A 23,417-nucleotide genomic window follows, 5' to 3' on the forward strand; every position below is an offset into this window, starting at 1 on the left:
GATAATACGTGTAATGCCTCAGTGATGGTGGGTACCTCCCAGTACCGATGAAATAAATATTTACAAATGGAAAAAAATCAGTAGAAAAGTAACCTAATATGGCAGTGGTGTAATTATGTACTGGTAATATGTATGACTATATACTAATCATGCAAGTACTCAGTTGGTGCTAGCAATAAAACATGCACAATATGTGAAAAGTGATCAGTGCTTATACATCATAATCCACAATATAAAAAATATATAAAATATATAAAAATATATATATAAAAAATAGCGGCTAACTTACAACATAGCCAGTCTCTGACTGGCTTAACATGTACCTAATATAAATCAACATACTCTCAGGTGCGTGTATAGGCAAAGTGAATAGTGCTTAAAGTGCATAACATACAGTAACAATTCTAATGTGGCTGAGTGTTAAAAGGTAGATCATGCATGCAAAACAATATGGAATATAGTGCTCCGTTCGGCAATGAACAATTATTCAAAGTCCATAAAATATGAGTGATCCCTTCGGTGCTAACATATACGTGACAATGGTGATCAATCTTCATGCAGCAATGCGCACACTGGTGGGCAGTGGCCCCTTACCTGAAGGTAATGGGGTAATCGCATTTAGCCACTTTGAGGCATGGCAGCCTTTGTAGAAACCGTGGATATATCCAGCTGTGAGAGATGGTGGGGATATGGTCCTATCCTGGTCACTTCTCTCCTGGGGGCGTCTAGTCCTTTCAAGTAGTGTCCCGGGGTCACCCAGATAGATTAAAAAGGGGAAGCCCACAATAGTGTAGTATTGTATGGAAAACGTACCACTTTTATTTAAGAAAATACATATGTACTCACATAACAAAACATGACTGTTGTACTACGAGCTCGCCGCTCGTTGGATCTCCACCCGGTTCTAATGTTTTGTTATGTGAGTACATATGTATTATCTTAAATAAAAGTGGTACGTTTTCCATACAATACTACACTATTGTGGGCTTCCCCTTTTTAATCTATCTGGGTGACCCCGGGACATTACTTGAAAGGACTAGACGCCCCCAGGAGAGAAGTGACCAGGATAGGACCATATCCTCACCATCTCTCACAGCTGGATATATCTACGGTTTCTACAAAGGCTGCCATGCCTTAAAGTGGCTAAATGCGATTACCCCATTACCTTCAGGTAAGGGGCCACTGCCCACCAGTGTGCGCATTGCTGCATGAAGATTGATCACCATTGTCACGTATATGTTAGCACCGAAGGGATCACTCATATTTTATGGACTTTGAATAATTGTTCATTGCCGAACGGAGCACTATATTCCATATTGTTTTGCACGCATGATCTACCTTTTAACACTCAGCCACATTAGAATTGTTACTGTATGTTATGCACTTTAAGCACTATTCACTTTGCCTATACACGCACCTGAGAGTATGTTGATTTATATTAGGTACATGTTAAGCCAGTCAGAGACTGGCTATGTTGTAAGTTAGCCGCTATTTTTTATATATATATTTTTATATATATTTTTTATATTGTGGATTATGATGTATAAGCACTGATCACTTTTCACATATTGTGCATGTTTTATTGCTAGCACAAACTGAGTACTTGCATGATTAGTATATAGTCATACATATTACCAGTACATAATTACACCACTGCCATATTAGGTTACTTTTCTACTGATTTTTTTTCCATTTGTAAATATTTATTTCATTGGTACTGGGAGGTACCCACCATCACTGAGGCATTACACGTATTATCATTGCATATCTTAATAGGATTAGCGCAGCACCACTATTTACCCATTTTCTCTGTAACCGGGGACAGGCTGTACCCCATTCGGTGTAGGCTGCTTTTCCTTGTTTCACTTAGATTTGGTTCCCCTCCTCTTTTTCTCCCTCACCCCGTTTTACGATAGCGCAGGAATACCCCATAACCATTTGATAAACTTTCTTGATATTATTTATATGTTCTCTAAGCCTAACAAAAAGAGGCCTAGTAGTTCTTCCCACATATTGTAAGCGGCAGGGACATTCGATCACATATGTGACATGAGTACTGTCACATGTGATCAGTTCCCTAATTTGATACTCTTTTCCAGTTCTAGATTTAAAGATACCCTTTTCTTTGGTTGTTTCTTACTCACACAACAGGGTAAGCATTTTTGACATCTATAGAAACCTTTCATTTGAGGGAACAATTTTATAGTCTTAGGTGGATCAACTATATTATGTACCAGCTGGTTTCTCAAATTGGGGGCCTTTTTACAAATAAATCTTGGTTTCTTTGAGAGTATTTTCGCCAAGATTCTGTCAGATTTCAGGATCGGTCAGTATTTCCTAATAATATGTTCAACAGATCGATATTGATTGTTGAAACCAGTGATAAAAGCCATTTCCATTTGAGAGGGATTGGTATCCTTCTTCTTATTTCTCAATAGGGAATTCCGATCCATATTTCCTATCTCCATCTTCTGTTTCATCAGAGATTCCCTTTGGTACCCCTTATCCACCAATTTTTTGATCAAGGTGTCTGCTTGCACACAATAATCTTCCACGTCATGACAATTTCTCTGTAGCCTCATCAATTGACCTTTCGGTATATTCTCCTTCCACTTCAGGTGGTGACAGCTAGATACTGGAATATAACCGTTGCGGTCCGTTGCTTTGAAGAAAGTTTTTGTGTGTAATTCATTATTTGCCTTGAAAATCTGCACATCTAGATAATCTATTTGCTGGGGGTCACATTTCCCACTGAAGGAGATGCCATATTTATTTTGATTCATTTATTCTAGGAATTCCTGGAAAGAATCTGTGGTACCATTCCACACGATGATCACATCATCGATGTACCTACGATAAAATTTCATTTCTGGGCGTAATCTCCTATAAATATGTTCCTCTTCCCACATATTCATAAATAAATTCGCCACGCTTGGGGCATATCTTGCCCCCATGGCAACGCCCTTAGTTTGAACATAATATTCTTTTTGGTACCAAAAATAATTACTTTCCATTGCTAGTTTAAGGGTCTCAAGAATAAAATCAATTTGTTCTTGTTTGAGGTTTGCATCCCCTTAATCCCATCCTTTTATATGATAGTGGTGTACAAGGAATTCACATCAATTTTCGCAAGAAGACAATCATTAATCTCAGTCACATGTGTTAATTCGTTAAATAATTGTGTGCTGTCCCATGAATATGATCTTCCTTTCATCACTCCCCCAATCTTGAGAATAAAGAATTAATTCCGCTTATAATCGGTCTCCCTGGGGGCTTGTCCATTCGTTTATGTACTTTAGGTCAGTGGTCCCCAACCTTTTTGGCACCGGGGACCGGCTGCGTGGAAGAAAATTGTGCCAAGGACCGGGGGGGTAGCGATTTTTCGCGGGCAATGGCTGGTGTTAGCACTTCAATCATCACCATCACCATGCTATTATTACATTGTAGTACTAATTGAAATAGTTCAACTCACCATAATGTAGAATCAGTGGGAGCCCTGTGCATGTCCCTTGCCACTGTCGCCTGCCACCAGATGTGGAATGTCACTTGCCACGCTGCCTGCTACCAGATGTGGATAGTCACTTGCCACATCACCTGCCACACTGCCTGCCACAAGATGTGGATTGTCACTTGCCACATTGCCTGTCACCAGATGTGGAATGTCACTTGCCACATCACCTGTCACACTGCCTGCCACAAGATGGATTGTCTCTTGCAAGCAGATGTGGAACGTCACTTGCCACGCCACCTGCCACGTTGCCTGTCACCAGATGCGGAGTGAGTGGAGCGCCCCTTGTGGTATGTCAGGCAGACAGCTGAGGGGGTGAACTACAAGTCCCAGCACACAGCTCACCTGTCACTGATGACGTCACATCTCTGTGGGATGGCCCCTCTGGATGTAGAAGGGCGTCTCCCTCCTCATGCTACAGCGGGTCTCACCTGGCAGAGGGAGGGTCCGGGACTCCTTGGGCTGTCGCTCTCTGGCACTCGGCCATTCCTGAATAGCTGTCTGAGGAGTGGGGAATCTGCGCCGCTGAACAGTTCGTTTTCTCACAGCGAGAAGCGGTGATGCGGGGCGGGTAGTGAGAGATGATATCATCTCTCTGCTCCCCGCCGCACCTCCGACACTGACATAGAACACTGGCTGTGAGGGCGGAAGAGCGGTGATGGAGAGAGATGATATCATCTCTGCTTGCCCGCCCGCTCGCTTCTTCTATCCAGTGTCCACCCGGCTCTCTTATGCCAGCAGCCTAGCATGTCTCTTGCTGGCCGCCCGCACCCGCGGCCCGGCTGCAGAAGGGCCACGGCCCGGTAGTGGGCCGCGGCCCGGGGGTTGACGACCCCTGCTTTAGGTAGATAGTACATTACTGGTGTCTTGGTGGACTCACAAATTAGGTATTTTGCTTCCTTCTTATTTAAAATCCCCATCTTTTCCTTTCTTCACAAGGGTTTTCAATTTCCTTCCATAAAGTTGTTTGGGGTTCCCTTTTAATTTCGTATAGGTATTTTCTACCCTGAGAAGGTTTCTCATTTCTTCCTCATAGTCTTTTCTAAATATTACCAACCCACTCCCTTTATCGGCGGGGTGTATGACCACCTCCTTTCTTTTTCCAAACTCTTTAATTAATTTCCAAACATTCCCATTTTTGGAGTTCTTCTTTTCCAGTTTTGCAAGATCACTCTCCACCATTTTCTTGAAAGCACTCATACATTGGTCCCCAAGGACCTTCGGATTAAAAATAGAATTATTTCTGAGGTTAGTATGCATGAATCTTGATGCTTCCTCTACTGTTTTTTCTTCTTTATTCAAAGCATAATGTTTCTTTACTTTTAATTTGCGCATAAACTTTTGTAAATCAATAAAAACCTCAAATTTGTCGATATCCTTATTAGGAGCAAATTTCAACCCTAAATCTAAAATCATCAACTCCTCATCAGAAAATACAACATCACTTAAGTTAAAAATTCCTTCTCCTAATACTCTCTTATTCTTTTTCTTCTTCCCTCCTCGTTTTTCTCTTGCCTGTGACCTCTTTCCATACCTCTTGGGGTTTGATCCAATTCTCCGTCTTGGTTCCTGTTCCATCCATTCCTTGTTTGTGTTGTATGATCCTGTATATGTGGATACCCTTGAGTCCCAATATGCCTCTGATCTCTGTTCAAATTCATGGGTGGGCCTCCTCGTCTCTGGAAGTCTCTGGTGTTCCTTGGCTGGTCTCTCCAGCCTGGCCTCCTGTACGGAACATGTGCTTTCCATCTTCCAGGTGGTCCACCTCAGTGAAAATCCCTTCCATCACTGAAAAACCCTCTATTCTGAGGATTATCATAGGTGGCATGTTGCCCCCTTTCTCTTAAGGGTGAATATCTATTGTAAGTGGGGATATTGTATCTCAGAATGCCTGGGGATCTTCCATAAGTGGGCTCTTGAGGGTGTTCCTCCCTTCCCCTGCTCCAAGAGCCTGTTTGATAATTGGGTGTTCTTGGCATTCCAGTGCATCTTATAATGGGGGTATGTTCAAATCTTGCTAGACGCAAATTATCCCCATTTTGGATTTCTGTTACTCCTACTTCGCCTTACGATCATAACGAATGACCTGAAAAACGAAAAAAAAAAAAATAAACTAATGAAACGAATACGAAAATGAACAAATTTTTTGGCTGTGCACATGTCTAGAGAATATACCGAAAGGTCAATTGACGAGGCTACGGAGAAATTGTCATGACGTGGAAGATTATTGTGTGCAAGCAGACACCTTGATCAAAAAATTTGTGGATAAGGGGTACCAAAGGGAATCTCTGATGAAACAGAAGATGGAGATAGGAAATATGGATCGGAATTCCCTATTGAGAAATAAGAAGAAGGATACCAAACCCTCTCAAATGGAAATGGCTTTTATCACTGGTTTCAACAATCAATATCGATCTGTTGAACATATTATTAGGAAATACTGGCCGATCCTGAAATCTGACAGAATCGAAAATACTCTCAAAGAAACCAAGATTTATTTATAAAAAGGCCCCCAATTTGAGAAACCAGCTGGTACATAATATAGTTGATCCACCTAAGACTATAAAATTGTTCCCTCAAATGAAAGGTTTCTATAGATGTCAAAAATGCTTACCCTGTCGTGTGAGTAAGAAACAACCAAAGAAAAGGGTATCTTTTAAATCTAGAACTGGAAAAGAGTATCAAATTAGGGAACTGATCACATGTGACAGTACTCATGTCACATATGTGATCGAATGTCCCTGCCGGTTACAATATGTGGGAAGAACTACTAGGCCTCTTTTTGTTAGGCTAAGAGAACATATAAATAATATCAAGAAAGGTTTTCCGAAACATAACCTTTGTAGGCTTTTGATGAGTTTCATAACAGGGATCCCACAGGATTAATCTTTTATGGTATCGATTTGATTAGTGATCACTGGAAAGGTGGAAATAAAAGAATAAAAGTGTCCCAGAATGAGACCAAGTGGATATACTGTCTAGGGAGTTTAGTACCTAGAGGGTTGAATGTGGACATTGATCTTAATTGTTTTTTATCCAATTTTTAATTTATGTAGGTAGTTTTCATGAAGATTTAACTAGTTAGTTCTTAGTACAGAACTGTATTCTCTTCACAACCCAAATTTTTTAACCACATATACCGGTATATATGTTCCTTATCGATAATTCTAACTACTCTTATGTTTTTACATCGATTTATTTTTATTAAGATATGGGTTAATATATGATATATCCTCTCTCTTTCTTTCCTCCTCTTCAAATATATATTATATATCATCTAAATATACCGGTATATTACATATATATTTTTATTTTTATTTAATTTCATTTTTTCATCTTTGTTAGATGGCCTATCACTTAGATTATGAATAAGAAAAACATTTTTTATTTTTATTTTTATTTCTATTTTGTATGTATTTTATTTTCATATTAGGTTTCCTCATGCCAAGCCCGTTCTGTTTTTATGTATATTACAATTTAAAAAAAAAATTAAGGGTACTAGTTGTTTTAATAATTACATTTGTTTTGTTAACTTAGTTTTACCATGTAATATCTGGATTGTACCGGGTTGTTTCTGTCATTGCTGTTTTACGTATACATATCTTTTTTCCTTACCACCAGGAGGTGCCTAATGCCGCGTACACACGAGCGGACTTTACGGCAGACTTTGACCGGCGGACTGGATTTCGTCAGACAATTCGATCGTGTGTGGGCTCCAGCGGACTTTATTTTCTCAAAAGTTGGACGGACTTCGATTTGAAACATGTTTTAAATGAATCCGTCGAAATCGAGTCCAGTCGAAAAGTCCGCTCGTCTGTATGCTAGTTCGACGGACAAAAAGCCACGCTAGGGCAGCTGTTGGCTACTGGCTATGAACTTCCTTGTTTTAGTCCGGTCGTACGTCATCACGTACGAATTGGACAGACTTTGGTGGACTGTGTGTAGGCAAGTCCGTTCATTCAGAAAGTCCATCGTAAAGTACGTTGAAAAGTCCACCGGGCAAAGTCTGCCATAAAGTCCGACCGTGTGTACGCGGCATTAGGAGGGTTCATCTAGACCTGTAATGTGTGGGTGGTTTTCTTCACACCAATAGGTGGTGCCAGATGAGCATCACTATATATATTAGATTACCCTGGTGGTGAATATATGAATTTTTTGATTACCGCTTGTTAGCGATACACGCCAGATGATTGGCCGCAGTGACAGCTACACCCAGCATATAAGACATGTGGTGTATCAAGATGGCAGCGCCTCAGATGACGTCTGTGTGACGAAACGCGTAAGACGGGACCAACTTGATGCGCATTACCTCACGTCCGGGAGTTTTGGTTTCTGGTATACGATCGGTGGAACGCAAGCTCCGAGTGAGGAGAGCGTTGCTTCCCCGCTATGTTCGGAGTGTGTGTGAGCATGTGAGCTCTCTCTCCCCTTTTTTAACTTCCTTGGATTTATTTAATTTTTAATAAAAGAAGCAATACGGAGTCACGCTATGCGGATTGTTTTTTCTTCTTTTTTATAACACATAGATGTGGATATCTGGCCGGGAATTATGCTGTAGAGGGGAGGCAGTGGAGTCTCCTTTCCTTCCGCCCATAGATGGTCCTTTGCCCTGATGCTGGAAACTAGGGGGATATTGTAACTCTGTGACTGGGATCACATCATCTTTACTTCACGCTTGTACACCTGCAGGGGTGAAGCGCTCTGGTGAGTGAAAACACAAGAGGGAAGCACAGTCGCCACTGCCAGCACGTTTTTTGTTTATATATACTTTTTAAGAAAACTTTCACTAATCGGATGAAGCACTATGTCACTTTTTATGGACACTTATTTTGACTTTTTGGTTTACAATTGGATATCATCAACAGCAGCTTTACTAGTCACTTTACATCAATTTTTACATGCTAATGGTCAAATACCGTATTTATCGGCTTATAACACGCACTTTTTTCCCCTTAAAATCAGGAAAATCAGGGAAAATCGTGGGTGCGTGTTGTATGCCGATCCCCCGCCGATTGTGAGCCTTTTGGTCGCCAAGAGCCGCGTTTAGCGGCTCTCGGCCGCACTTAGCGGCTTTCGGACGCTTTCGGCCAATCTCAGCGGCTTTCGGCGGCTCTCGCAGTCCCGCGTGAGCCGGCGAGAATGGCTGAAAGCCGGCGAGAGCGGCCGAGACATGCCAAGAATGGCCGAGAGTGGCCAAGACACGCCGAGAATGGCCGAGAGCGGCCGAAAGCCGCCGAGAGCGGCCGTGCCATTTTTAAACGGCAGCTCCTCAAATGACACAGGGGCAAGGCTGCAGATTGACACTCACAAGGCTGCAATGATGGACATGACTACAGATGGACACTCACAAGGCTACACTGACACTGAAAACGCTGCAATGATGGACAAGGCTACAGATGGACACTGACAATGCTACACTGACACTGGCAAGGCTGCAGATGGACACTGACAAGGCTGCATTCATGGGCATTTAAATGTAAGTTTTTTCCTTAAAATTCCCTCCTAAACTTGAGGTGCGTGTTATACCCCATTAAATATGGTACTTATTGCATCAATTTTATATATGCTAATGGTTAAATACTTACTGCAGTCCAGGGCTTCTCTAGTAAAAGCCTTCCTTTATAACCCTAAACTACCCGATAACCTAACCTCTCAGATGATCTTCCCATGGCTGCAGAGGAAACTTTTTCACTATGGACACCTGGTGGATCCAGTGTCTAGGATCTTGCTACCCTTCGACAAACTCAGAGCTAAACACGAGCTTCCACTTGCTGCCTTCTTTGGCTACCTCCAGATACGGCATTATGCACTCACCATCACCCCAACCCTCCAATTCTCTAAGCCATCCCCATTTGAATGTTTAGTCCTTTCGGGCTCCACACAGAAAGGGCTGACCTCAGATATATATAAACTTCTAAACTCATACGATATAGTCACTAGGGGGAACATAGATACATGCGTAGATGGGAAGAACACCTCGGAAAGGAACTAACACCCGAACAATGGGCCACTATATGGAGATGGGCGTTTAGGAACTCTATATGCACGTGTTACCACAACACCATTATCCCGTAGTTTATAAGATCAAAGATACAACTATGTTGGTGTTCCTTGTTAATTTTAGATTGTATTTGTTAAATGTAACTGCCTTCTCCCAAACTGTCATTTGAAGTAAAACACATAGCCAAGTATTATTCTACACAAATTTTTTATTGTGCATTAAAAAAAGAAAACAAATAAAATTAGACATGATATCTGCCAACAGAATTTAACCAAAAAGTGCATTCTATGCATCCAAAAATATAGAAAATATACCAAATCAAATCATTATTCAACCAAAAAATAAAATAAAAGCCTCATGCATGTGTCCTGCTTCTTAATATAGGGGGTCAACAATGCCAAGAGTTGGTGAAAGCAGGGGTCCGTCATCCGCAGATAATTCCGAAAATCATCCGGATTATTCTCCTTGAGCTCCCGCAGCAAAGGCATATGACATAATTGGTCACGATTAATAAAGCAACCAATTTTTGGTCCAAGAAATCCTCCTCCTCCTGTTCCTGGACTGGACTTGGGTCAAAGCAATAACTCCAAGGCCAATAATAAATAACACGTTATCTCTTCCAATTCCACAACATGTCTGGTTGACAAATGGCTGTTCAGAAACAAACTGAAAAGCACGAAATGAAAAGCGTGAACTGAAAAGTGCTAAATGAAAAGCGCGAAATGAAAAGCGCGAATCAACACTCACCAAATTTCTACTAATACGAAATTAGCAGAAGGTGCCCAAAGGGTGGCGCTAAAGAGCTGAAAAACCACGTAGTACGTCACTACGTTCGTGTTTGTTGGTTAACAATTCCTTGCCGTTTGTATGCAAGACAAAATCCAGGCACATGCCTTCGGACAAAAGTCCGAGGTTTTGTCTGCGGAAAATCTGATCGTGTGTACGAGGCTTACAGGAAGGTTAAAACCCCAGTCAGATTTTTTTCCACTATTGTGTCGCATTGCGAAGATTTCCCTTTACTTCCTATCCCATAGCCAAACAGGAAGTACGATGAAATCCCTGCAAATTAACCAATTCCGGTCCACCCACTGCACATTTACTGTGGCAGGGCGGCCCGGCTGTGCAAAACAATGTACCTGTACGTCGCTCTCACCCGCGGGCAGGCAGTGCACGTGTGCCCCCCGACCTGGCGGTGATAACATTTGTTTCAAAACTGATCAATCTACAGGTCCAAGCCAATGATTTTTTGGCCTGGACCTGCTGATCGGTTCTGACGAATCACAGAACATCCTATGCCTATGTAATATAAACAAAGGCATAGAAAATGATTCAATCTCCTCTCCTGGAGCCCTTTTTGGTTCCAGCGTGAGAGGAGAGAGCATCTTCTGTAAGTAAAGCACTACACTGACACCAGTACACATAGGCACATTTAACCCCTGATCGCCCCCCCCTCCCCACCAGGTAACCCTTTTACTTCCTGTCACAGTGTCACTAAGTACACTATCTAAGTACAGTGTCAGCATCAGTTAGTGTCAATCCCAGACAGTGTCAGATTTTAACCCTTTGATTGCTAGTAACACTAACACACACATACACACACTATATACCTCCATTACTAGTATAGTGTCTGAACGGATCAAAACACGGTGTTAGCAGGGCCAGCCCCTACACTTGTCAGCACCTGCATTTAGCCCCTTCCGCCCCACCCAAACAAAAGCAGTGTCAGTAGATCACTGTCACTTCCAATACACAGCACACAAAATCACAGTGTTAGCAGAGTCAGGCCTGACTTGTAGCGGTTCAAACAGTCCTTGACAACCAGGTGCTTTTTTACCTGTGAGCCACACTAGGTACTGTGGTACCCCACCAGTATGTGGTTCCAGGATTCTCAACCAGGCAGGTTGAGGGGCTCCAGGGTATTTGCTTGTTTGAGAGGAAACTGGCTTTTCAGTTTCCTCATTATTTAGTAAGGTCCAGTTTGGGAGCTGGAGCCCGGGGATTTCTTAGAGATCCGGGTGGGATGAAATCTCCAGTCCTGGGTCTGGGTTTTGAGACTCACTGGCACACTGATTGTTCAGGTGTGTGTGGGCCTGATAGTAGAGTCAGGACCAGGGTTCTGGGCTCCACCCTCCCGAGGAGTCCAGGCTTGGAAGGGAGATCCCAGAGAGTGCAGGCTGCACTGTGAAAGCCGGAGACCCAAGTCTGAGGTCGTTGACAGTAGTCAGGAGAGCTCCGTGTGGGAGCCTGAGCAGTGGTGCGTTTGCTGCTGAAGAGAGCCAGGTGGCTCAGGATTTTGTTGCATGTGTAAGCCAGGAAGCTGAATATCCTTTTATTTGTTGCTGGCGGTGAAAACCCCCTGTGAGGGAAACTACTGTTTTAATTTCTGGAACTCTGTTTGATTGTCTTTAATAAAAGTGGACCAACAAGCCCTGAAAAGGAAACGTTTGTGTGGAATGGTCTCGCTAGCGGGTGCTACACTTGATCTAAACAACCCCCAACTTTACAGTACCTATACTGTAAACAAAAGGTACACTAGTGAAGAGGCCTACAGGATACTGAGCATGACAGATGAGAGCGAAAGGGAAGCTTCACTGTCAGAATCAGATTCAGGCTCAGTATACAAACCTGTAGAGAACAGCGGCACCCTGACAGATAGCTCTGTCGACGGAGTAGAGGTCACTGCTAAGGTCAGGCGTACCCGACCCAGTTTCTATGTTGCTAAGGTGCAACAATTGCATGGTTCTTGTATGCAGCCTTCTGGTGAACTTGCAAGCACCAACGGCCTAGTACATCCTGGTCATAGACAAACCAGCGCTGCAGTAACACTTGGTAACATGGCGAGTCCCATAAGTGCAGTTCAAGCTGGTGTGGTGGCTAGCTTATGTAGTGTCTCGCAGCCACCAAGAATTCAAACAGAGGCCCGTAGAGCCCTTAGTGCCCTTCCTGATGCGCTTGCAAATCCTGATTGTCAGCCCACAAATTCTGCAGCGCCCGTATTTCCCCCATTCACTGGCTAACTCAGAATTCAGGTGGAAACAGCATATTTATCGCCCCTTGGCTGTTATGAGCTGTTTTTCATAGAAGATCTGTACAAATCTATTGTGGACCAAAACAATTTATATGCGGATCAATTTATCGCGCAAACCAAAATTTGACCCTTGCCAGACAATTTGCATGGAAGCGTATCACTGTTTCTGAATTTGGAACCTTTCTGGGCCTATCTCTCGTTGTGGGCATTACTAAAAAGAGCGAGTTGCGGTCATATTAGTCCACTGACCCAATTCATCATATACCTGTGTTCTCTGCTGCCATGGCCTGGACTAGATACAAGCAAATCTTGCGGTTTATGCACTTCAACGACAATGAAAGCTGTCTTCCTGGGGTGACCCTGAATATGATCAGCTCCACAAAATTCAGCCCTTTGTAAATCACTTGAACCAAAAATTTGCAGCCTTGTATATCCCCAACAAGATGTCAGCATTGATGAGTCCCTGATTAAGTTTTCTGGCCGCCTTGTTTTCAAACAGTTTCTCCCCAGCAAGTGTGCCACATTACGGCATTGGCGGCATGGGTGGCACTGTCTGCAGCACATTACAGCATTGGCGGCATGGGTGGCACTGTCTGCAGCACATTACGGCATTGGCGGCATGGGTGGCACTGTCTCTGCAGGCAGGCAACACATGCGTTATGGGCCATAACGCATGTGCTACCTGCAGACTGTGCCACCCATGCCGCCAATGCCATAATGTATAGATGCTGCTGCAGTAGTAGTAGATCTTGAAGCCCCCCCCCCCCAAGCAAGCACCCACCTCACCTGTGTAATTGTTAGCTGGGCCCCAGGAGTTACTTGTTACCTGTTCTTGCTGCTGCCTGGACAGGCTGGACTTGAGGGTCCACAAACTAGTTCGATTGGATGCCTGCCTGACTGCCTCTGCCGATGTAGGCTCTGCTGCCGCTGCTCGCCGAGTCGCCTCTCTCCTACTTCTTCTCACGCGGAGAGAGAGGAACCACTCCGCGGCACCAGGGAGACGGGACGGCACTACAGAGGATGATCTTGCGCTGGCTGGGACTTCAGCCAGCATGTGGAGCGGGCGCGCGAGAGGTATTCTTCCGCGCCCGAAATAGAAGAAATAGTCCCTGCAAACTGATCAGGAACATAGCTAACGAAAAAAAAAAAAAAAACGTAAAATGGAAGAGGGGGGGGGGGGGGGGTGTGTCGGCCGATGATTATGAACGCTCTGATCGGTGGCTGGAGAATTCTTTTTAACATTTATCTACTTAGCTGTTCAGGTTGCCCGGGCCCCCCTGCTGGTCGGGCCCGGTACAACAGGGCCAGTTGTACTGGCCTATCAGCGGCCCTGCATGCGTCCGTGGACGCAAGCCATCTGTCCCAGATTTTGTTGTACTTATCTGGACAACCTCTGTTGATGTATATAAACTTCTTGGAGGGAAGTGTGTTATTTATATCTATTTTCAAGTCATTATAGCTGGGGGGAATGGGTCTCATCCACTGTCTGGCTATAATTTTTTTGGCAAAAAACAGTGTTTCATGCAAGAATGTTTTAATGAATTTGTCTATCTCGGAATCAGGGAATATCCCTAGTAGACATTGTTTGGGTCAGAGGGGATCCCATGTCTTCATGGAGGAAATCCACAATCTGCTTCCATAGACTCTGAAGGACCGGACACGCCCAAATTAAATGAAAAAATGTGCCTGTCGCCTGGTTACACATTGTGCACGAGGTGGAAGACTGTTGCCTAAAGAGGGCTACTCTTAGGGGGGTAAGATATGCTTGGTGCACAATATACAACTGGGTCAGTCTGTCAGAGAGTCTGGGGGATACAGTCTTGCAGGAGTCAAGCGCTTCACTCCACTCCTCATCTTCCAGCGGACCTACCTCTCTTTCCCATCTTGGTTTAAGGTTGTAAGCTAATGCGGTTGATGATGGGGTTAGGAGCGTGACATAAAAATCAGAGATCAGCTTTCGTGGATCCTCACCCTTAACTACTGCCATAATGACATTGGGAGCAGACTGTGGCAAAGGTTGGGTGAACTGAGCTTGAGCTGCATGGTGCACCTGAAAGAATCTAAAGAGTAGTGAATTGGGTAATAGGAACTCGTTTTGGAGTCTCTCAAAGTTTTTAAGTGTGCCATCTGAGATTATGTGGTGCAAGTAATAATTCCCATGTTCGCTCCATATCTCTGTGTCTGGGATCGAAAGAAACTCTGGGAGTAATTTATTGTGCCATAGAGGGGTATAATTGTTGTGTTTAGGGATCACCAACATTTTAGTGGCAATTTCCCATATGCGCCTATATTGGTAGAGGAGAGACTCACAGTCTCTTTTGGAGTTATTCCCACTTTGACCCACTGCGATTGCAGTAAGTGGATCCATGGTTAGTTGCGCCCACTGTGGGCAAAGGAGCGTGAGGAATCTGTGTCTGTCGGTTTTTTCAATGTGGTATAGCTGAGACAGTTGGGACGCGAGGTAATAAAGATTCAGGTCCGTGAGGGCCTTTCCACCCAGGTCAGTAGGGTTCTTAAGGACTCTCCAGGCCAGCTTGTGTCTGTTAGTGCCCCAAATAAATGTCCTAAGGCCTCCATTGATTTAAAAAGTTTTAAGGGTAAGTATACGGGCGTATGCCAGAGTATGTACAATACTTTGGGAAGTAGTATCACTTTAATGATATTAATACGGCCCCATATACCGAGTGGCAATCTCGCCCACACCTGGGTTTTAGACTTGATGAGATTGAAAAGGGGTTCTATGTTCAGGCATATATAGTCAGCCGGTGTCTTATTCACCAATACTCCAAGATATCTAATAGTGTTTACTCGTTGTAGTGGTAACTGTTCCTGTAGCTTAGGAGAGGGGAAGCTGTCCATGGGCAGTATTTGAGATTTTTCCCAATTAATTTTTAGGCCGGAGAACTGACCAAAGTATTCAATCGTGTGTAGTGCCTTCTGAAGGGATGTGGTAGAGTCTGCTAGATATAGTAGTATGTCGTCTGCATATAGACTAATTTTTTCAGTCAGGGATACAAGGCAGAGACCTCCGCTGCCAGGGCATATAGGGGTGGAGACAGTGGGCAGCCCTGTCTAGTGCTCCTGGACAAGTCAAACGTCTGAGAAGCCCTCCCATTGGCCACTACTTTACCCTTGGGCATTAGATATAGCAATTGCACCCACTTGATAAAATTGGGTCCAAAACCAAAGCTGCGCAGGCATCCCCAAAGTTATCTCCACTCCACCGAGTCAAAGGCCTTGGTGGTGTCCAAAGCCACCACCACCCAGGACCCAACATTAGTGTGTGTTGCTTGTAGTTTAATATATAGTTTTCTGAGGTTGAAGGAGATGTTACGCCCCGGCCTGAATCCAGCTTGGTCTGCATGTATCAGGGGTAGTATCACTTGGTTTAGGCAGAGGGCAAGTATTTTGGCCAAAATCTTTATGTCTACCTGGAGGAGCGACATGGGTCTATAAGATTCCGGGAGGCCCGGGTCTTTGCCCGGTTTGGGTATGAGGATAATAACCGCCTCGCTCATTGATGGGGGAAAGGTGAAGTTGTTGAATAAGTGGTTATAGAGGGACAATAACTTGGGAGTAAGTATCTCGCTGTATTGAGCGTAGAATTCTATGGGTAACCCGTCTGAACCCGGGGCCTTGGATCTGGCGAAGCTTGCAATCGCTGTGGTTATATCTTCTTGTGTAAGAGGTGCGTCTAGCATAGCCATTTGGGCAACATTTAGCTGTGGGAAGAAATGAAACAAGTTCCCCAGGTGGCGGACTTTTAAGGCACAGAATGGTAAAAAGGTATATTCTAATATGAAAAGTATTTATGAAAAATACACAACATTTAATAAAAAAAACATGTTAAGAATAAACATTCCAGTGTTGTCATACAAATCAGAATACATATAACGGACTAGTGTTTCCTGTACCCAACGCGTTTCGGAATGAAAATGTAATCCTCCTTCTTCAGGGTAATAGTTTAAACAAGAAACTCAGTATTCTACATTAAAATAGAGAAAATGATAGCATAAATATAGAAATATATAACATATTGTACATCCAAATATAAAGTTTCAGGCAGGATTCATGGAGGGATAATAAAGGGGAGAGCACTTACATAGACTGGAAGTCACAATTGTTTAAAAACATAGAGGTGCCAAGAGGAGTTGTTTCCAAATTGCTTGAGCCACAGAGTTCAATATGCAGGCATACCTCAAGAACAAGAAAATGCCTGGCCCGTATCTGCTGGTCCAGCTCCCCCACGCCCACACAACACCAACCCGGAGGAGGGGAAGCCAAAGGACCCACTGGGGCCGAAAAGCAGGGAAGGACCCTGAAAGCATGAAATGAATTAATGAATGTAAGGTATTAAAAAATGTGTACAGGTTTTCTTTAAACAGTTTTTTCAAAAAAATCTCAAAGTAGCGATAGACCCTCCCATAGGATACAAAGCTTTAATGCAATGAAGTATATTAGCCCATTATAAAAAATAGCTTGGTTCTAAAATATTGTATATAAATTGTTGACAAAAAAAAATATAATAAATATACCTGCACAGTGGTGCGTGGAAATTACTTGGTTGTGTTGCTATTTGTGTGGTAAGAAAAACGCAACAAGAGGAGAGGCTGTCTGCGAATGCCACAGCTAAAGGAAAAAGTGAAAATGGTGAAAACGGAAAAAAAAAAAAAAAACTTTTTTGAAAAAAATGTTTTTGTTGGAGAGTGAAAAGTGTGAGGGAGTCAATAGACAAAAAGTGATGTATAGGGAGTCAAGGATCCAACAGACCAAATGCAGGCAAATGGTAGAATAAACAGGCCAGCCAAAAAACATACCTGTGGGAATAATGTGACCGTTCACGCCAGCACCCAGCCCAACCCAACCCAGGACTGAACTGGATGCCAGAGAGAGCGGCCTTGATATGCAGAGAACACCCCCCTTCCTCCCCCTCGCAATCAGCCGTATAAAACACAGCTGATCTAGCTGGAGAGGAGGCAGGGAAAGAGGACAGGCCCCGATCCCAGGACGGCCCCCTGAGCCGTGCGCGCGTATCCCAGTCCACAGCGCACGCCAAGGAGTAGCGTGCGCCGGAAAAGGGACCCGCCCACACCGCCCGCCGACATGCAATGCCCCAACAGCGGACCGAGCATGTCCGCTGAAGGAGCAAGATGGAGGCTGGGACGCCGAGAGAATAGCGTCCCAGGCCCCACAAATAGCCGCCACAGGCAGGTAATACCTGGGCGGCTTTACGTGCCGTGCGGCCCCCCATCAGTGGGAAGTTTAGCTGTGGGAAGGTAATTCCCGCTAGTAGATCCTCCAATTGGGCTTTGATGGTGGAGACCTGGGTCATGTAAAGCTAATTGTAGAAGTCCCTAAATTTGGTGGTGACAGCCTGGGGCTTCGTGATCTTTTCCCCGTTAGGGCCAGTAAATGAAATGACAGTGGGGGGACTATCCTCGCTATGTGCTAAATAGGCCAACTGTTTACCCGCTCTTTTCCCATGTTGAAACAATTTTTGTCTGGCAAAGAAAAGTTTTTTCCTGGCCGTCTCGTGCTGAAGCTGGTTGACCACCCTGGTTTGTAACTTGAGTTTGGCAGCCCCAGCAGGAGAGGGGTTTGACATGTAGTTCTGTTCAGAGGAGGACAGATCTCGCATTGCCCCGTCCAGTGCGGCTGCTGAGTTAGCCTTCAGCCTGTTGATACAGGAGGTCAGAGTCAGGCGTGCCTGTAGTTTAAAGGTTTCCCATACTATATGTGGTGATGCGGATCCGTCATTCTCTAAAAAGTAAGTTCTCCAACTGTTACCAAGTTCGTCATCCTCCGATAGCAGGGTGAGCCAGAACGGATTCAGGTGCCACGTACGAGGTGGTCTGTCTAACGGGACAGAAAAGCTAATCCAGTATGGGCTATGGTCTGAAAGTAGTCCAGGAGAAAACTCAGCTCTCAGCAACCTTGGGGAAAGGGGTGTTGGAGATTAGTATTAGGTCTAATGCGGGACATGGTATTAGAAGTGGCTGAGGAGGAGTAAGCTCAGTCGAGCGGGAATTTAAGGCGCCAGGTATCAGTGAGATTAAAGGAGGTGATAAGTCGGGAGAATCTGTTGTGGGTTGGAGCTGTAATAGGTAATGGTGAGGGTGAAGGTGTCTAATGCTGAGTTCAGCGTAATATATTAAAATCCCCTAGCCACACTGCCTGAATCGAAGGATGACGAGTCATATACAGCAAGACCTCTGTAACTACAGTAGAACTAATGGGGGCGGTACATAGAATGCCATTAAAAGGAAAGGTTCACCATACAATTTAACAGAAAGAAAAACATATCGCCCCTGTGGGTCAGATTGGACATCACATAGCTCAAAAATGTACCGTCTTGGCAACCAAGATTGAGACTCAGCGTGCCTGGAGGAGAAGGATGAATGATAGGGCCCACCCGATCTAATGGTCGGCGAAGTGCCATCTGGAGCTGACCCTCCACGTGCGTCTCCACCAACACCACAATGTCAGCACCTTGTTTTTGAGAAATGACAAAACTGCAGATCTCTTTACCTTATCCCAAGCACACGTACATTCCAAGTGAGCAGTTTTATCGAGGCCATAGGTCAGACAACAAGACATATCTTGGGACAGTAGTGGCTCGCCCCTCCCGCAAGTGAAGATATGGTCCACATTCCTGGTCTAGCAAGAAGATATTATGCATATTACATGAACAAAAGGTTTGCCACCCATGCAGTATCAGCTTGGCATTCCGTTGTATTGTATTCTATCAAGTAAAGACTAACCTCCCCCTCCCCACCCTGCATCTTCCCCAACTGATGCGGGTATGTGCCCAAAACCAAAACCTGGAGCAGGTAAAAACAAAATGTCCTGCTGTTATGTAAAAAAACTGTAGCGATCGATCCACATAAATGGTGCGGGTGGCATGAGGCCCACAAATAAAGAGCAACAGGCTCTTCTTGTACTGCGAACAAAAAGTACAGTGTGGGGTCAATGGGAGCCAAAGCCCTGCAGTCACATAATGGAGAGAAGTATGATCCGGTTGCTGGGGGGGGGGGGGATTGCGGTGTTATGCATATTGGGGTGTAAGACTGATTGTGCTCCGCAATTATAGTCTCCAGGGTGTGTCTATGGATCGACCAGTCAATAGGAGGCCCTGAGTGCAGGATACCCTCTTTGCAAGTTAAAGCTTAGGTAGGATAGAAACAGGGGAGGGCAAAGAGGGGTCTCAGGAGATCTCAGGGGTGTGGAGCAGAGGGGAGTGTGTCATGGGCAACCAAGGGGGGACAATCGAAAGGTAACATACCAGGATTCAATGCATTTGTAGACTCACGTGGCGGTGCGGAGTATGTGGGTGATGGCGATTAATGATCAGTGGTGCCGATGGACATATTCGATCAGGTCACTCCGCTGCCCTTCTGGAGGGTTCTGGGCGCTCCAACCAAGTAAAGACTTCCTCAGGATTCTCAAAGAAGAACACTCAGTCATCTCTCTCGACTTGAAGATGAGCTGGAAATAGCATAGAGTATTTAAGATGTTGTATCCGGAGCCTCCTCTTCGCCTCCATGAAGCCTTGGTGGTGGTGTTGTACCTCGGCAGAGAAGTCAGGGAAGATGGCGATCCTGGAGTGCCCAAGGTGGATGTTACCTTGTTCCCTAGCCATGCGTAGCGCTGCATCTCTGTCCTTGTAACTGGGGAGGAGGTTTGGCAGGCATATGGCGGGCCCTCTCCACCACAAGGGTAGGGGACAAGGCCTCACGGCCATATATGTCGACAAGAAGTTGCTCCAAGAAGGTGGTGGGATCTTTGCCCTCAGCTCCCTCGGGGAGCCCAATGAATCGGAGGTTGCACCCGCTCATTGCACGTGGCGCCCCAGCGCTTTCTTTCTCCTGGCGGCGATATTGATCCAGTTTAGCCAGGGTGGCCTTTGGTGTTTTTGGCGGGGGTCATGGCTAGTATCGTGCGGCGGTCCTCACCCCCACTGAGTCTGGCTAGTTAGGCTGTCCCTGGGGGTATGGAGTTGTGGGCCAGAGGGGCCTGGATGTAATGCTGGTCAGCAGGCTGGGTGAAGCAAGATGGCCGCCGTCCTCCAGGACTAGGCCGAAGCCGCTGTCCTTCCTGAATTTGGCCGTGGAGGCTGCTATATAATCAAAGGGTAGTGGTACTGCGGCTGCAGGTGTGCAGGGCCTTCAGGGGGTCTCGACTGGTGCTTGATATAGGTGGGAGGTAATACTCATCTGCCGGTCGGGTGAAGCAAGATGGCCGCAGACTTCCAGGACTAGGCCGAAGCTGCGGTCTTTCCTGAATGTGGCGGCCGCGTTTGAGGTCGCCGCTCCGCGGAGGCCACCATGCGATTGGGTCGGAGTGGAGCCGCGGCTACAAGTGCTCAGGGTCCTCAGGTGGTCCCGCTGGGTTGGTTCAGGATTATGCTGGAGTGCAGGATATGATAGAAAAAGGAGCAATGGATGGCGCAGAGGGTATACACATCCTACTCCATGCTGTGTCAGGCCACGCCCCCCATTGATCCCCTTTTTAATACATGCCAATATTCTGTTTGCTTTGTTAGCAGCAGCTTGGCATTGCATGCCATTGCTGAGCCTCTCATCTACTAGGACCCCCAGGTCCTTTTCCATCCTAGATTCCCCCAGAGGTCCCCCCCCCCAGTGTATAGATTGCATTCATATGTTTGCCACCCAAATGTATTATTTAAAATTTTTCTACTTTAAACCTAATTTGCCATGTAGTTGCCCACCCCATTAAGTTGTTCAGATCTTTTTGCAAGATTTCCACATCCTGCGGAGAAGCTATTGCCCTGCTTAGCTTAGTATCATCCGCAAATACAGGGATTGAACTGTTTACCACATCCTCCAGGTCATTTATGAACAACTTAAATAGGATTGGTCCCAGCACAGAACCCTGGGGAACCCCACTACCCACTCTTGTAGCCAGTTTTCAATCTATGTACTCACCCTATGTGCCATGCCAACGGACATTTATTAAACATTGCTTTTGCAAAATCCAGATACACCACATCTACGGGCCTTCCTTTATCTAGATGGCAACTCACCTCCTCAAAGAAGGTTAATAGATTGGTTTGGCAAGAACGATTCTTCATGAATCCATGCTGATTACTGCTAATGATACCGTTCTCATTACTAAAATCATGTATATTGTTCCTTATCATCCCCTCCAAGAGCTTTTATACTATTGATGTTAGGCTAACTGGTCTGTTATTCTCAGGGATGTATTTTTGGGCCCTTTTTAAATATTGGTGCTATGTTGGCTTTTCTCCAATCAGCTGGTACCATTCCAGTCAGTAGACTGTCAGTAAAAATTAGGAACAATAATTACCCTTGGGTGCAAGCCATCTGGTCCCGGTGATTTTTTAATATTACGTTTCCCAAGTCTAATTTTAATTCTGTCCTCTGTTAACCATGGAGGTGCTTCCTGTGATGTGTCATGAGGATAAACACTGCAGTCTTGGTTACTGAAGCCCCCCGATTCCCTCGTGAAGAGGAGAAGATTAAATTCAATACCTTCACCATCTCCCCATCCTTTGTAACCAGATGACCTTCTCATTCTTTATGGGGCCAATATGGTCTGTCCTCCCTTTTTTACTGTTTATATACTTAAAGAATTTCTTGGGATCCTTTTTGCTTTTGTCCGCAATGTGTCTTTCATGTTCTATCTTAGCCACCATAATTGCCCCCTTACTTTTCTTGTTGCATTCCTTATAAAGTCTGAATGCTGATGATGATCCCTCAACCTTGTATTTTTTGAAGGCCTTCTCCTTTTCTTTTATATGCATTTTTAGATTGAAGTTAAGCCATCCAGGACTTTTGTTCGCTCTTTTAAATATATTACCCAATGGGATGCATTGGCTAATGCCCTTATTTAATATGCTCTTAAAGCAAACCCATCTCTCCTCTGTGTTCTTTGTTCCTAAGATTTTATCCCAGTTTATGCCTTCTAGCAAGGTTCGTAGTTTAGGGAAGTTGGCTCTTTTGAAATTCAGTGTCTTGCCCTTGTGTTTCCTATTTGTGTGATTTATACTGAAGTCAATTGACCTGTGATCACTGTTTTCTAAATTGCCCCATAATTCCACATCCAGTCTGTATTGTTGGTAATCAGTAGATCCAGTAACGCTTTATTTCTAGTTGGTGCGTTTACCATCTGAAGCATGAAATTGTCCTGCAAGACATTTAGGAACTGGTGAGCCTTCGACGAATGCGTGGTTCCCTCCGCCCAGTCTATGTCTGGATAATTAAGATCCCCCATTATGATAACACTTCCCATCCTTGCTGCTAATCCAAATTGTGATAGGAGATCCGTCTCCCCCTCCTCCCTCAGGTTAGGGGGCCTATAACATACTCCCAGTATTATTTTACCCTTAGCTTCATCCCTTTGGAGCGCTACCCATAAGGATTCCACCTCCTCCCTAGCTCCCTTAGTGATGTCATCTCTCACATTCACTTGTACATTATTCTTGATATATAGGCATACCCCTCCCCCTTTTTTACCCTCTCTATCCCTGCGATAAAGGGTATACCCTTGAATGAAAAATCAAAAAAGGACTGCGCTAAAACGCATACTGAACCCCATACATGATTATGTGAATATAAAAAACAACAATCGATCAAATATTCAAAGGTTAATGAAAACCATGCAGTAGGAATAAATGAAAAATAAGGTGAACCAAAATAAGACACAAATGGTAATAATGAAATAGCCAAAATTATATCCAAGGGAATAGTGAAAATGTTCAAAGAAATTGAGTCACTAAAGCCGAAGCTAACAGAGGGTGATCAAACGGTTAAAATCACTCAGCACCCAGTGAGAAATCCTCCACCTTGTAGGATGTGTGCTTACCAGAGGTAAGCTGGATAATGGCTTATCTTGGGATA

The sequence above is a fragment of the Aquarana catesbeiana genome, linkage group LG06 (genome assembly GCF_042186555.1).
Source record: "Aquarana catesbeiana isolate 2022-GZ linkage group LG06, ASM4218655v1, whole genome shotgun sequence".
NCBI classification, from domain to species: domain Eukaryota; kingdom Metazoa; phylum Chordata; class Amphibia; order Anura; family Ranidae; genus Aquarana; species Aquarana catesbeiana.